This window comes from Labeo rohita, chromosome 2 (genome assembly GCF_022985175.1).
Source record: "Labeo rohita strain BAU-BD-2019 chromosome 2, IGBB_LRoh.1.0, whole genome shotgun sequence".
Classification (NCBI taxonomy): Eukaryota; Metazoa; Chordata; class Actinopteri; order Cypriniformes; family Cyprinidae; genus Labeo; species Labeo rohita.
Genome location: NC_066870.1, coordinates 28,384,873 through 28,401,971, shown reverse-complemented (window position 1 = coordinate 28,401,971; position 17,099 = coordinate 28,384,873). Strand labels below are relative to the sequence as shown.

Genomic DNA, 17,099 nt, shown 5'->3' with positions numbered 1-17,099 from the left:
TGTAAGTTTTATCCTTATAATTAACCCAAATGTGTGTCTGTCGAGGTATTAGGGCCAGTGGAGGTGGCAATAGGACAGGGTTGATCATCTTATTGTGGGTGGTTTTAGGGTCACACACAGATCAACAGCTGCCATGGGGGTCACAGTGGCCAGGGTTTGAGGTCATCGGGGGAAAAGAGATGAACAAGAGGCCATTAGGCTGATTAAACCCTGACCTCTTAGCCCTCCCCTGACCTCACAAACAGTCACAGAGACAGAGACCCCCACTGTCACTGTTGTGGACCTCAATAAAAGGACAAGGACATTATGACACACAAAGACACTTAGATTAGACAGGACATGACCTCAAATGAAAGGGCATGGAGGAAATGCTGTAAACTCTAAGATCCTGTAAACAGGTTGGGACTTTTGATTCATCACAGTGAAGTGAATCTTCTGAATTGGTTCACTAAGATTAGCTCAGTGACTCTTTTTGCACACAGTTCACTCAGCTAATTTATTGGTGGCTGGAACAAGTCTTTTTATTTTACAAATGTGTCTACTAATGGACTTGAAAGAGCATTTTAGCATCATTAGCATTCTCACAACAAAGCAGATCTGTAATTTCCTCCCTCCATTAACTGCTGGCATGACATTATATTATGCAATATGAAACAAGAAAATAATATTAGCTTAAATATTAGCTGTTTCAATTATGTCCTTTCGTCATTTTAATTGTGCAGGTCATCAGTCAGTTTTACATATTCATAATTCTTCTGCCTCCTTTCTCTCCTCATAGTGAACAAGATTGACTCACACAGCAACCTGAACGAACAACACACCCCCTCCCGTTCAGTCAGTCTTTATTCACGAAAAGGATGATTGATTCATTCAGTTTGTTCACAAATGAGATGTCATAGTTATTGTGTTCACATAAAAGTTAATGCGGTCTTCATTGTCGCATGATCCTTCAAAAAACATCTTATCATCAATCAAGGCTTGTGCTGCTTAATATTTTGTGGAAATCTGTGATTCATTTTATTAATTTATTAAATAAGAACACCATTTATTTGAAATAGAAGTGTAACAAATGTCTTTGCTGTCACTTTTGATCAATAAGTGTTAATTAAAAAAGGCATGTATTTGCTTTCTGGATTCAAGTAGGAATTTTCCTTGAATGTGAGTTTACCTCAACTGGTAAATATGCTATTGAGATGTTTGTTAGTCCTCGTCTCGTAAATATGATCATTCCGACGTCATTTGAGGGTTGTGTAAGACCTCAGATGGTAGAGGTAGGAAATTGAAACTGAACACACTCATAAATGAAGGAAGCTGTACCTGAAATGGAAGATTAAAGTGAGGCTGAAATATAAGGAACAGAGGAAGGAGATTGAAAGATTTTGGCAGGGAGGAAGGTTGTCGTGCCAAATGTATCATTTATTTTATCCGCCATCCTTCCGTCTAAGCTCTGCGGCACTTTTTCACCACTTAAGGCATTGATTCTGTTCCCTTCCCAAATTTACAGCCTGACGCTGTACTCTGCACATTCAGACGTCATATTGATGAGAAGCTGCAGAATCATCACACCCAGATCGAAGCTAAGAGAGACATCAAATGGAGCATTGACGCTTGTTGCCAGATCTCTTAGACCAGTGTTTGTATAAGCAGTGTTTAAATGAGCTGGCTTCTCGCAAGTGGAAGGTGATGTCATGTGTTTGAGTGGTGTCTGTGGTTTGAGTGTCTCTGTTTTATTGGTTTCTGTGATTGTGTCCTGAGAGGTTTTATTTGGAATGTCCTGTGTTTGTTGTCTGGAGTGTGTGTTTTGAAGTCTGTTTTTAGGTGCATGTTTTGTATGGTGGTTTGTCTTGTTGGCTGTCTATGGTGTGTATGTTTATCCTGTCTGATTTTTTGCTTTGGCCGCAGACACTCCTTTTTTGTGGGCAAATGTGCAATCTTTGTCTGTATCCGTGGGATTTCTGGGAAATCGGAAAATACAACCTCTGCTCGGACACCCAATACAAGATTCAGCTCGATATAACACATTTCAGTGGAGGCTTTCACATTAGAACATTTTTGTGCAAAGTGGTACTACGATATGAAAGAAGTTTAAAAGAACAAGTTAGCTTGGATAGAAAATAGTCATGTTTTCTTTACTTTTACATTACATTTGTTATGTTGCAGCCTTATGTTAAAATGCTTTAAATGACTTTTTCCCCACATCAATCTACACTCCATACACCATAATGAGAAAGCAAAAAACAGATTTGTGACAACTTATTATTTGGGAAATTTATTAAAATTAAAAAACAGAAATAAATCCATTGCCTTAACGCAGTACTTAGCCGAAGCACCTTTACAGCCTCAAGTCTTTTTGGGTATGATGCGACAAGCTTTGCACATCTGCATTTCATAGCATATCTGCCATTCTTCTCACCTCTTCACCTATCAAGCTCTGTCAGCTTGGATGGAGGCTAGCAGACATTTTCATGTTTCTCCATAAATGTTTGATTAGATCCAAGCCCAGGCTGTGCTTCGACCACTCAAGACATTCGCAGAGTTGTCTGTAAGCCATTCTTGCTGTGTGCTTAGGGTCATTGTCCTGTTGGAACGTGAACCTTCTGCCCAGTCTGAGGTTCTGAATGCTCTGGACTGGGTTTTAATTAAGGCTATATTTTGCTGTGTTCCTTCTACTCTGAGTCCCTCAGTCCCTGCTGCTGGAAAACAGCTCCACAGCATGAGGCTGCTACTACCATACTTTACTGATGGTACTCTGCAGGTAATAAGCAGTGCCTGGTTTCCTTCAATCGTGATGCTTGGTATTGAGTTTCGTCAGACCAGAGCATCTTGTTTCTCACAGTCTGAGGGTCCTTTAGGTGTTTTTTTTTTTTTTTTTTTTTTTTTGAAAATTCCAAGTGTGTTTTCATGTGTCTTCACTTAGGAGAGGATTGAGTTTGGCCACACTGCCATAAAGACTGGATTGGTGGACTGTTGCAGTGATGTTTGTCCTTCTGTAAGTTTCTCCCATCTGCATATATGATCATGGAGCTCAACTAGAGTGGCCATCAGCTTCTTGGTCACCAGTCTAACCATGGGTGTTATCCATCATTTGCTTAGTTTGGCTGGGAGGCCAGCTATAGAAAGAGTCCTAGTTGTCCTAAACTTCTTCCATTATGGATAATGGAGGCTACATGCTTGTGTGAACCTTCAATGCAGCAGAATTTTTTTCTGAACTCTTCCCCAGATCTTTGCCTTGACACAATCCTGTTTCTGAGCTCTACAGGCAGTTCTTTTGACCCCAAGGCTTGGTTTTTTGCTATGATATGCATTTTCATTTTTCTTTTATTGAGAGGTCTGTGCCTTTCCAAATCATACTCATTCAAATGAATTTGCCACAGGTTAACTCCACTCAAAGTGTAGTAACACCTGCAAGCGATGTGAATGCTTCTGATCTAAATTTCAAGTGTCCTAGAAATGGGTATGAATACTTATGCAATGGAATCATTTCAGTTTTTTATTTCTCAAAAAATTAGCAAGGTTTTTACAAACCTTTTATTTTCATTGTCATAATGTGTATGGAGTGTAGATTGATGTAGGGAAAAAAGACAAAACATTAAAAAAAACATAGGTTGCAACATAACTAACATGAAAAAATGAAGGGGTATGAATACTTTCGCAAGGTACTTTATATAGTGCTACTTTATTTTATTTTTAAATTATTATAAAAATTGTTTTGGTCATGAATGGCTCATTTTTAACTAACTGGTTTAGTGAATGATTCAGTGACCCACTAATAAAGATTCAAAAGATTTAAGCCTTTAGGATAAATTAAAATCCCCACTACTGTGGAAGCTGATTTTCTAAACCCAAGTGCTCATAAAGAAAAAGCACTCAAGTCTGCATAAAAGGGGGGTATATCCCTCATTAAAACTGTGGAACATCTGATGTCTAATAAGCCTTCCGATTTGGAGATAAACCAGTATTGATTATATATTTTTTGTAGGACCAGCAGACATTCATCATTTCTAAATGAGTGGCAAGGGACTGCTGATGTCAACAGAGAATACAACATGTTCAATAGAAATACTGCTGATGGAAACAAAAAGGTACAGAACATCAATTTTTAATTGCTCCAACAACAGCTTAAATTGAAGCAAATCAAGCTAGTTGATAGTAGTTTATGATCAAAATTTTATTTTTTTTAACAATAGTTGCATTAGGCATCATGAATTAACAATAAATTAACTTTTAAAAGTAATGCATTACAATACGGCATTACTTCCTAAAAAGTAACTAATTTTGTTACTTGTTGAAAGTAATGTGTTGCGTTACTTTTGTGTTTTTTTTTCTCATTTGAGCTGGGCTTGCTTGTTTGTTTTTAATATAAAAACTTCTATTTTTGGTAAAATGTAAAATGTGAAAAGAAAGTAACTGTTATTACTTATTTGTATGTATATGTAATACTCTTTATAACTATTTATATACATGTTCAACAGTATGTACAGAACATTGTAACCTGGAAAAAACATTAGTGTGTGGACTGTGTGCAGATGATTTTGTGTGTGTTTGGTGCGGTGAATGATATCAGTGTGGATCCAGCTGGTCTGTTTGCACCGTGTGCCCGAATAGAGGGGGGTGGCAGAGTTTCCATGTGCCGCCACACACTGATGTAAGCGGCTATTGTGTCATAGACAAAGAGAAGGGCGATACAGTTGCTTCCTCTGGATCCATCCATCCATGTGCGTGTGTGCTTTACGTGTGATCTATAATTGTAATCTGAAGCTTGCGCGCTTGTTAATGTCTGCTTTATGAATATGTGTCATCATATCTGTCACCACACGACCCGCACTCTTTCTTTCATTCTCATGCTCTCGTTTCTCTCCGCTTGCGTGTTTGCCATCTGTCCGGGGGCAGTTTTGTAACTGCCAGATGAGCATCCTTTTGGACTCCCCTCTCGTTCCCTCCTTTCCACCCCTCACCTCTTCTGTCCTCCAGCACTCGGACAATTGCGGGGCTTTGTTTGTGACACGTGTGTCACCAGGAGGTGTGCCTGCTCCAAAGCCCCTCTATTATACAAAGCCCACTCTGATGGAGCCCCCCTCCCGGTCTGCTAGGCCATTATCTCTTTGTGGAAGGGGGTCTCCCCTATTGTCCGATAGATTAACACAAATCCCTCCCATCTCTGCTGTTCCCCCACCACATGCTGGCCCAAAAGTGTTAAAATGCCCTGAAGCAGAAAACGAGGAGGCAATTTACACAGCCGGCCACTGCAATGGGTCAAAGAGGAGAGAGAAGAAAGACAATGAAAGATAAAGCTGGAGTAATAGGTAGGAGTTTGGATGGAAACTGCAATTTGAAGCGACACTTCACAAAAAAAATCCCCAGTTGCACCAGAGGCTCGAGGCAGGATGCTTGATGAGTGCAGTTTTCTTTCCTGTGTGTTTACTTTTGAAATAGAAAGTTTGGGCTTTATATATTGATGGGATTGGGCCTTATTTGAGAGCACTCCGACAATAATGCGAGGCGCAGCAAGCGGTTAAAACGCGAGGTGCCCGGGGCACATAAACAGCGCGCATAATGCTCACTGCCAATAGAAAACAATTAAAAAAAGGCACTTCTCACTGTAAAAACACGTTCTGTCTGATCAGGCCCTTAGCTGTTATAAATTTACTGTAAACCACGGCTTTACAGGGCTGATTGCTTTTATAAAATGGTTATTCCATATACGTAGTAAAGTTTCACAAAATAAAACAGAGAAAATAATGTAATGATATTAATAAAAACAGAATTTTAAAATGGTTCGAATTTTAAAATCGATTCTGATTGGTCAAGCCTTGTTCGAACCTTTGTTTACTTCTGTGTGTTGCTTGGCAACCACTTTGTTGCAACCACAGCTGTTTCTGAGGAACTACATTGTTTGGTGGAAGAATCCTGTTTTTATTTATATCATCAGAGATTGTCTTACTATAGGGAGATGAGAGGGGCTGTATTAATAACTATTGGAGAAAGCGTAACGGCTTACTTGGATCACCCATTCCTTAATAACCAATCACATTTCAGCCTTGACATCACTGAATTTCATTCAGAGTTGTGCGACATTCAATCGGCGTTTACGGATACCATAGGAATGAAGGAGAAGTGCCATAAGCTGAATCCCACCTGTCGCAAAAAGTCAGTGACTTCTCTTATAAAACTGCATTTTTGCGTGGTAAACTCTAAAAATATTTCAATCCAAAAGTATTGTTTAGTGTAAAACGTTAAAGATTAGCAGTCGATTCATGAAATGATAAGCCGTTTTCTCTAAAAAGCTGTTTATTCAGTGTAATGAAGCCTCTCTTCTATTGACATCCATTAAAAGAAAACTGCTTCTGGTCTCCTTTCCTACTTACTGCCAGAGCGGAAGCGTTAGCTTTAGCCGTTACGTTTTTTTAGCCGTTACGGTTACTTTCTAGTGGCTTTGATATCATTACACTTTTTTTGGCCTGTTTTATTTTGTGAAACCTTACTACTTATATGTAATAACCATTGTATAAAAGCAGTAAGCCCTGTGAAGTCGTGGTTTACGTTGGATTTATAACAGCTAACGGGGTCCGCTTCACGTTGTGCCTAACAACGCCCCTTAACTTTTCACTGTAAACCACGGCTTCTTGGGACTTATTGCTTTATTCCTTTCACCAAACAATGTAGTTCCTCAATAACAGTTGTGGTTGCAACAAAGTGGTTGCCAAGCAACACACAGAAGTAAACAAAGGTGTATGTTTGTAGAGTAATTTACAACAGCTTCGAGCACGGCTCAACCAATCAGAATCAAGGACCGGAACTATTCGTTTTTTTAATATTCTACAGACATACACCTTTGTTTGTGAAACCTTATAGAATAACTTTTATAAAAGCAATAAGCCCCATGAAGCCATGGTTTACAGTGGATATATAACAGCTAAAGGGGTTTTCAGCACAGTTTTCTCCTCACATTGTGTCTAACAACACGTTACGTAGTCACGTTGGAAAGGTCATGTGTAACAGGCTGAAATACCGACCCAGTCTTTACAAAGCAAATTTGCAAAGAAAGTCTAAAAAGGTAAGACAACGATGTTGGATGATTTTGAAGTTGGAGAAGAAATTGAGAACCACGCATGACCTTTCCAACATGATTACGTAATGCGTTAAGCCACAGACGCACATTGCAGAACTAGTGCAAGACGAGCATTTGTGGTTAGAAAGTATATAATTTTTTTTTTTTTTAAGAAAATGACACATCGTTTCACTAGATAAGACTCTTATTCCTCGGCTGGGATCATGTAGAGCTCTTTGAAACTGCATTGAAACTGCAATTTGGACCTTCAACCCGTAGGGTTTTTTTGTTTTTGTTAAACAAGGTTGCTTGTATATTTAGAGGAAAGGTAAATGACCCTAAAGTATGCTTGGTGCAGTTGATCCTACACGACTCTGTGTGTTTTCACGGCAACTTGCGCTTCTTTCAGACTGAGCTTCCTCAGAGAGGGGTCAGCATGTTTGAAAAGGCTGATTGAGTTTTCAGCAAGAAGGTGAGAGGGGGTAGTGCAAGAGCGACTCGCTCTCTCTTTACTGCCACAGACCTTTCGTTTTGTGTGTGGCCTTGGAGGAAATGGTCAGGAAGCTCACGTCACCCTGAAAGACTGAGTACATTCAGGGTGTCTCAGAGGGATTTGAGTTTGTTTCGGGTTTGACAGGGCTTGCAGGACTGAGGGAGATGGTGTTTATTCAAGATCTGGAGCTTGACTGAGAAGTGTGCCTGTTAAATGTTTGACCTAAAGATGTGGGGTTAGTGTAGCACAGTGGGTAAAAATCAAGTTTTGTTAGTGAAATGTCTAGAAGAGTTATTCAGACCAGCATACGCTTGTCTAAATGTTTTTTTTTTCTTTGGCACATCCAGCAGTGCACATCCAGTTGATTAGAATAGCTATAACATCTTATGTCGGTTATTATTTTGATATATTTTTAAAGAAAGCAAGTATCACAAAATAAAGCTGAAGTTTGTTTAATTAGTATTTTATTTTTATTGAGATTTTATTTTATTTTTGATTTCAGTATTTGTAATTTTTATTTTAAGTTTTAAAATATTTTAATTTAGTATTTTTATTATATTGAATTTTTATTTTGTTTATTGATTTAGTATTTTATTATTTAGTTTTATTTTTTTTTTTACATTTACATGTATTTTTATTTTTAATTGAAATATATTTGTCAATATAACACATTGTTTGCACTACCAGTCAAAAGTTTTTGAACAGTAAGATTTTTAATGTTTTTAAAAGAATTCTGCTCTACCAAGCCTGTGTTTATTTGATCCAAAGTTCAGCAAAAACAGTGGAATTTTGAAATATATTTATTAAGTTATCTAATTTTTATTTGAATATATTTTAAAATGTAATTTATTCCTGTGATTTCAAAGCTGAATTTTTAGCATCATTACTCCAGTCACATGATCCTTCAGAAAACATTCTAATATTCTGATTTGTTGCTCAAAAAACATTAATTATTATTATCAACATTAATTATTATCATCACTTTTGATTAATTTAAAGCATCCTTGCTAAATAAAAGTATTAATTTCTATAATTTTTGATCACAGGAATAAATTACATTTTAAAATACATTAAAATAGAGAGCAGTCATTTTAAATATTAAAAATATTTCACAATATTACTGATTTTTCTGTATTTTAAATCAAATAAATGGTGAGCAGAAGAGAATTCTTAAAAAAAAACTAATTTTATTTTATTGAATTAAACTAATTTAATTTTACTTTTACGCTGTATTGCATACTAGCAGTGTAGAACTATTTTGAACAAGTTTTAACCAGAAAAAGACAAATCACATTCCTGTTTCTATGAGTTAGCAAAAAATATATATGTGTATTTTATATAATTTGCGGCATAATTTCTACAGTGGTTCTTTGTTTGTTTTTCTAATTTGAACATGATTAAAATTACCAAGCAAATCTGTAAAACACAAACTCTCCTGACCTTCTAAACAAAGACTAGTCCTGTCCAAATAGGGCCATTTTTTCCTAAGTAATGTTAATATTGAATATTTAATGTCAGGTATTAGCATAGAAATACTAAATCCTCATAAAGTTGTTGCCACTCAACCTGGCGTCAGATTATCTTTCAAAACACATATCCGAGCACTGGAAGTAACAGGCTGGAGACTCAAAGCATGCGTGTTTATGAGTAGCTCTCGGCCGATTGGCTGAGCCGAAAGTGTGAAAGACCGTTGGGAGGAGGATGCATGAGTCGGGGGTGGGGTAAGAGGCGTGTCCTCCCTCTCTCTCTGTTTGCCTGGTGTCCCTGCTTGATGAGATCAGCGGATCGCCTTTCATCATGAGGCAGCTCTCACGCTGCTGCTCGCACTGCCGTCTGTCCTCTCTCTCTCTCCTCGTTCTCCCTATTTCTCTCTCTCCTTCCCTTTCTCTCTCTTTCGGACCGCCGAGCTGGAGTTCGGAGCCGGAGCCGCGACCCAGGACGGAGTAAGGAGTGCGGAGTGGGACGGAGGCTGCCACGGCTGGGATTAACCTCAGGGAGGGGGTGGGGGGGTTACATCTCTGGGGAGAAGCTTCTTTTCTCCTTCCACAGCAGGGAGACACAGAGAAAAGAGAAAGAACTAGTGTGCGCTCCTTCTCACAAAGAGAGGAGCTCCTTTCGTCCTTTACTCCAGCGGGTTTCCTCGTTTTTTGTTTTTTTTTTTCCCTGAGTGGGCAACAACAGGGGAGTTCTGCTGGGGAGACCATCGCAACCGGGTCGGTGTAAGCAGCGTGCGTTTGTTCTTGTGCTTGTGTGTGTAATGAAGAACTTGATGTGTGTTTACTTGTGTGAAGAAACTATCCTGTGATCTTTCATTCCTTCCCTTCTTGCTTTAGGCTGTTTGGGTTACCTCAAGTGCACTCTTTCTTTCTAGCTCCCGCTTTCTGGCATTCCCCGTTGTCTTTTATTCCTCTAATAGAGGTTTGATCCTCTAATTGAGGTTTGATCCACCCTGGCACAGGATACTCAGCAAGGATACAGTCTTTTCTTTGTGTTGGATGTTACAGCTGCCAGTGATGTTTCTAAACCTGGGATTTCCACACATTTAACACTTTCTGAGCTCCAGGGAGCCGGTTAAAGACCCCGAATGCAGCATTGGGCGTCCGGGTCCTGCTCTTGAGGATTGTGCGCTTGTGTGGGTTGGAAAGAGAAGTATTTTCACCTGAACCCGCGGCTCATGTTTTCTCAGCTGCCGTGCGCGATCAGATAAGGTGATTAGAGGACGGTTGGATCTTCTCCTCCCTGCGTTGCGCGTCACGGCTATCGTTTGTCTTTTTCTTTCCTCTGGTTTGGTGTTCAGAGGAAGCGTTCCCACAGCGCTGGCTGACTCTTAGCCCGGGGAGCAGATTTGAATGCTTTTCATTGTGTCCCTCGTGTTTGTGTGCACGCGCGGCTTGTGGATTTGCATGCGTCTGTTTGCGCGCGTGTGGCTGTGTGTTTCCAGTGGTGGAATGTTTATGGAACAGACTGTGTATGTTTTTGTGTTGAGGGCAGTGGGGCATCTCTTACAAAGAAGTACTGTGGTGGTGTCATGGTACATTGCTGATATCAGATGGTCATACCATTGTACTTTTTTACTTCATTTGTAAAACAAAAGTCATGACACTAAACGTCACGGTAAAACTGTGGCGCTTTAATAGTACTGAAAGATTTTACCGTGGTATGTATCAAAAACATCATGGTAATGCTACCTTGATATATCACTTGGAAAAGCATGAAGTGTAAATACCATGGTACCAACACAGTACTTTGTTGTAGTGGATACTACTACAGTAGTACAAACCAAGGTACAAACCATAATATTACTATGGTCCTTACCAAAAAAACATGGTAATAACACTGGTTTAATGCCCTGAAATACTTTCAGTGTAATTTCAGGATTATTTTTATACTGTTTTAAAATGCATACTATTTTGCATTAGATTTTATTTTTATATTTTCAGTTTTATTTCGGTTTTAGTCATTTTAGTACTTTAACTTTTATTTATTTTATTACATTTTCTTGAGGTAAAAATTTTATCTTTATAATATTTCAACTATATATGTGACCCTTGACCACAAAACCAGTCATAAGGGTAAATTTTTAAAACTGATTTATACATTAATACGCTTTTGCTTGATGTATGGTTTGTTAGGATTGGACAATATTTGGCAGAGATACAACTATTTGAAAATCTGGAATCTGAGGGTGCAAAAAAATAAAAAATATTTAGAAAATCACTTTCAAAGTAGTCCAAGTGAAGTTCTTAGCAATGCATATTACTAATCATAAAGTAAGTTTTGATATATTTATGGTAAGAAATTGACAAAATGTTTTCATGGAACATGATCTTTATTTAATATCCTAATGATTTTTCGCATAAAATTTTATGTGACCCTGGACCACAAAACCAGTCATAAGTAGCATGGGTATATTTGTAGCAGTAGCCAATACATTGTATTGGTCAAAATTGCCAGATATTAAGTAATATGTTCCATGAAGATATTTTGTAAGTTTTCTACTGTAAGTATATCAAAACTTAATTTTTGTTTGGTAATATTCATTTGAACAACTTTAAAGGTGATTTTCTCAATATTTATTGAGATTTTTTTTGCACCCTCAGATTCCAGATTTCCAAATAGTTTTATCTCAGCCATCCTATCCTTACAAACCAAATTGACCCTTATGACTGATTTTGTGGTCCAGGGTCACATATTTAATAGTGCTGAAAGACTACCATATTAACATCCAGTTATATTTATCAAGGTGCATGTCCTACAATATACTGTGGTTTTTACCACAGTACTTGTATAGCATAGTGCTAAAAGCTTATCATATTCATTGGTTCATGTCCAAATGAGTTCGTGTGTCTTTTTTGTGAGTGATATCTGCACATGTGTCCCTGTGTATTTGTGAGTGTGTGTTGCGAGTGGTGTGGGATGGGGGGCACAGGGTGTGTGTGTGGGATGAGGAGGGCAGTGGGACTGCTTTAATCACTGAGTGTGTTGTCTGAGAGCAGTGGGCTGGAAAGAGCTGACTGGAGCTGCTCTGTGGGGAGAGGCTCTTCTGGGAGAGCTTAGAGCTCAGCTGTTGGCCGTGTGAAGAGCTACACAACCATTTGCCTAACCATTCAATGTCCCTCCTTTGGAGAGGGCCACTGGATTAGTGCCAGAAGCATTTGTGTGTGTGTGTGTGTGTGTGTGTCCGTGCTGCTTAAGGGTTTGAAAGGACAGGAGGTGGGCTCGCACATCTGCCACAAGGCTGTGTGTGTGTGTGTGTGTGTGTGTGTGTGTGTGTGTGTGTTTGTGTGAGAGTGTGTGATTACCGGTTTTGGGTTGGGGGTGGACACTTTAGTCACAGTGATAAATGGCTTTTGGGCTGTCAGAAAGCCTGGACTTCAATGGCTGTGTCTTATATTTACACTCTTCCTGCACATAGCTGCATCCAATGTTCTCGCTGCAGCGCCTGAAGACTTCTGAGCTCCTAGGCACAGGGAAATTGAATGGGAAATTATATTGTGAGATATTTGGAGTAGATTAACAGGAAGTATAGAAAAACAGTCACTTTTAATGAAAATCAGATTTAGCATGGCCCTGTCAAAAAGATTTGGGATGTTTCATTGGCTTTCTGGTGACAAACTGATGTTTGAAGTCGATAGTGTTCTATTAAATGGAGTTTTATTGTGGTATTTATTAAATAGTTATTTTGCGGTAGTTTATAATATGGTTTTGTTTTGCTAGACGGAAAGAAATATAATTGGATCTTGTATGGGAAGAACTTTTTGGATATTTTGGAAGAGTTTTAAGGACTGCAGTGCAATTGTTTTCGGCATTGATTATTACAAGAAATGTTTTGAGAACCCAGTCAGTAAATTAGTAGAATTTATGAAGGATCATGTAACACTGAAGACTGGAGTAATGGCTGAAAATTCAGCTTTGCCATCACTGGAATAAAGTACGTACATGGATAAGTAAACGTAAGTACACATTGAAGAAAATGTAAAAAACTTTACTGACCCCAAACGTTTCAACCATAGTGTAGGTTTGGATATTTAAAGGAGTAGTTCACTTCCAGAACAAAAATGTACAGATAATGTACTCACACCCTTGTCATCCAAGATGTTCGTGTCATTCTTTCTTCAGTCGCAAAGAAATTGTGTTTTTTGAGGAAAACATTTCACGATTTCTGTCCATATAATGGACTTTTATGGTGCCCCCAATTTGAACTTCCAAAACACAGTTTAAATGCAGCTTCGAAGGGCTCTAAGCTGAGAAATAAGGGTCTTATCTAGCAAAACAATCAGCTTTTTTCTAAAAAATGTACAATTTATATGCTTTTTATAGCAATCGCTCATCCTTTCTAGCTCTGCATGAACTCTCTATTCCAGTCATGACAGTTAGGATATGTTGAAAAACTCCTTTTTTTTTGTAAAGGACATTTGACCTTTGCATGTTCACTTTGTAAACACTGGGTTGGTACTTCTGCAGAAATGTAGGATGATTTTGAAGTTGAAATGAAATAGGAGCTTCTCAACCTACCTTAACTGTCATGAACCAGAATACACAGAGTTCACGCAGAGCTAGACAAGACAAGCGTTTGAGGTTAAAAAGTAAATAATTGGTTAAGTTATTTGGATAAAAATAATCAATCGTTTTGCTAGATAAGACCCTTCTTACTTGGCTGGGATCGTTTAGAGCCCTTTGAAGCTGCATTTAAACTGCATTTTGGAAGTTTAAACTCGGTGGCACCATAGAAGTCCATTATATGAAGATAAATCGTGAAATGTTTCCTCAAAAAACATAATTTCTTGACTGAAGAAAGAAAGACATGAACATCTTGGATGACAAGCGGGTGAGTACATTATCTGTAAATTTTTGTTCTGGAAGTGAACTACTCCTTTAACAACTTTTCTGGTGACAGTCTGCCGTAGTTTATTCGAATGAATCGTTTTGCGTTCATTTTTAACACAAACTTGCTAGACAGAGAATTGAATAGGGATTTATGTTGGACCTTAACTTAAGGTCATACAGGCACGATTGCCACATTTAATAAACATTAGATATATGGTAACACATCCTTGTCCAGTGTTTCCAAGTCTACAGTTTTCATGTAGAATTGGGCTATGTTAACACTTTTGCAGTGGTCTGTCTCTCATGTGCGCAGGTTGAAGCGACCCCAATAATGTGATATTTAGACCACTGAATGCGAATTTTACCAGGGGAACCCCACAGAATTATGTGTATTTTACCCCACGGGGGTACCCACCGAAATGTGGTTTGTTTTGAGTGGCAATTTGGGAGGGTTTTGTTGTGATAACCTGGCAACCCTGCCCTTGTCACATAGGTTTGGATGCACCTCAAAGTCTGTGGTTGGTTTAACATTTTTTTTTTTTTTTGGTAAAGTATGAATGAGGTATTTTTGTATAAACCAGTCCTAACCAGGCTCAATGACATCAAGCTAAAACGATTAAAGCAATCTCTTATATGCTAATCTAAGTTTATGACCTAACCAGCAACAACTGCAATAGAAGACAGGACATTTTGTCAGGGTTTCTATTTCTAAGCTGAGGGTGTCATTGTAAACTCCTATTGGTCCAAAATCCTGTTCTGATTGGCTGTGATTGTCACAAGTAGTTCAGTAAGTTTACATGTTGTTTACATGTTATATTGTCTAGGTCTGTTACTTCACAAAAATGGTGGGATTTTAGTCAGAGTAAAGAGTTTGTATGACATTTTAAAAGAATGAATTGCTTTGTTCTGACTGAAATTGTTCTTTTTAAGTGTGTGTAAATGCACTTAGCGTTGACAGAAAAATTACTTATCTCATTGTCACATTTGTTGTTAAACTTGTGACCAGATGTCACGGTACTGAATGTTCATATGCTGTCATTTCCTTTCTGTTCTCATTTGAGAATGTTTTATATTTATGCTCTGTGTGCAGATGAGGCGTGGGTTAAATTAAAATTAGTAAACTGTTGTTTGAGGGGGTTTTGCTGCTATGAGTTGCTGCGCATACGTTGTAAACAGATATCTGACTTCTAATTGAAAGCAGCAATGTCGTAAGGTTCGCATTTATCCTGTCTCGGCTGTATTCGTAGTCTCTAGTTTTACTTTGATGTGACAGCCTCCAAGGGCGATTCGCTGGATTCATGTGCTTGTGTGTCGCTTCAGAACATATCTCGCCCATCAGGACATGTCGTATGGAGAACTTTCTCTCTCACATACACACTCATAATTTTAGTACTAAAACCCGTCCGTTGGCTTCTCTTTATTCCAGAAGGTTCTGAACAGAAAACAGTGCAGCCTGCTTCAACAGATGTCTGTTGTGAGAGCATTTCTCTCACACAACGTGCGTGTGTGTGCTGGTGGTGTGTCTCCATGGGCTAGGTCTGTTTAATTAGGACTGTGTAGGTGGACAGAGGCAGGGGGGACATGTGGCCATACGGCTGTCTGTCCTGTGCCCTCTGAACCACCTAGATGATAGAGCGCTGGACACAGGCTTTACTGATATGCCGTCTGTGTAAGTGACAAAGAGAGAGGGACAGGGAGATTGATAAGGGTGGGGGTGTGGAGGAAACAAGACAGAGAGAAAAGATGGACAAAAATGCAGCGTTAACGTTGTTGGAAAAAACAGGTCATGTTCGTAGATGGCGTTGTTTCTGGTCTAGGAATTGAATAAAAACGTGTCTCTAAGACAAATGTCTTAGATAAAACAAAAAGGGATTGTATAGTATGAGGCTTTCAAGCTTCAAATACAGTTGAGGTCAAAAGTTTACATCCCCCTTTCAGAGTCATTAAAAATGTTAATTATTTTACCAAAATAAGAGGGATCATGCAAAATGCATGTTATTGTTTATTTAATATTGACCTGAATAAGATATTTCACATAAAAGATGTTTACATAGAGTCCACAAGAGATAATAATAGTTGAATTTATAAAAAATTGGCCCTGTTCAAAAGTTTACATTCCCTTGATTTTTAATACTTTGTTCTTACCTGAATTATCCACAACTGTGTTCTTTTGTTCAGTGATAGTTGTTCATGAGTCCCTTGCTTGTCCTGAGCAGTTAAAATGCCTGCTGTTCTTCAGAAAAATCCTTCAGGTCCCACAAATTCTTTGGTTGATTTTGAGATCCATATTTTCACACTGAGGACAACTGAGGGCCTCATATGCAACTATTACAGAAAGTTAAAACCCTCACTGATGCTCCAGGAGGAAACACGATGCATTAAGAGCAGGGGGGGTGAAAACTTTTTGAATTTGAAGATCGGAAAAATGTACACATCTCCATTCCCTTCTGGAGCATCAGTGAGCATTTCAACCTTCTGGAATAGTTGCATATGAGTCCCTCAGTTGTCCTTAATGTGAAAAGATGGATCTCAAAATCATACAGTCATTGTTGGGAAGGGTTCAAATACACAAAAGTGCTATAAAACCAAAGAATTTTTGGGACCTGAAGGCCTTTTTTTGCAATTTAGAACAACTGTTTTCTATTTTAAAGTAAAATTTATTCCTGTGGTGGCAAAGTGGAATTTTCAGCAGCCATTACTCCAGTTTAATGTCACACTGTCAATCAAACATCATTTTAATATGCTGATTTGGTGCTTAAGAAACATTACTCTTATTGTTGAAAACAGTTGTGCTGCTTAATATTTTTGTGGTAACCATGACTGTAGTTGCAGGATGGAAAGTTAAAAACCAGTATTTTTTAAATATAAATCTTTTGTGACTTTTGAATGTCTTTACTGTCACTATTAATCAATTTAATGCATCCTTGCAGAATAAAACTTTTCATTTCACTCTTAAAAATAAAGGTTCTTTATTGGCATCGATGGTTCCATAAAGAGCCTTCAACATCCATGGAACCTTTCAAATGCAGAAAAGGTTCTTTATAGTGGAAAAAGTTCTTTATATATTTAAAATGTTATTCAAAATGGTTATTTTAAGAACTTTTCACTGAAAGATTCTTTGGGGAACCAAACATGGTTCTTCTGTGGCATCACTGCAAAAAAAAAACAAAAAAAAAACACCCTTTGGAGTCTTTATTTTTAAGAGTGTTCTTTGAAAAAACCTTTGAATGG

The 17,099-nt window shown here is 38.2% G+C and overlaps 1 protein-coding gene across 4 annotated transcripts in view; it reads left to right on the top strand.

Annotated features, from left to right (window-relative positions):
* The window catches only part of spsb4a (splA/ryanodine receptor domain and SOCS box containing 4a), an 81,251-nt gene that overhangs the window by 16,309 nt on the left and 47,843 nt on the right, over positions 1–17,099 (top strand). The window contains exon 1 of one of the 4 annotated variants that reach the window (XM_051131818.1): positions 9,303–9,754. The exons of 1 other annotated variant lie outside the window; for it this stretch is intronic. The gene's annotated coding sequence lies outside the window, so the exon portion shown is untranslated. Of the gene's footprint in view, positions 1–9,302; positions 9,770–17,099 lie in introns of those variants that run through there. 2 more of the 4 variants (XM_051131834.1, XM_051131826.1) reach the window with 2 other exon arrangements.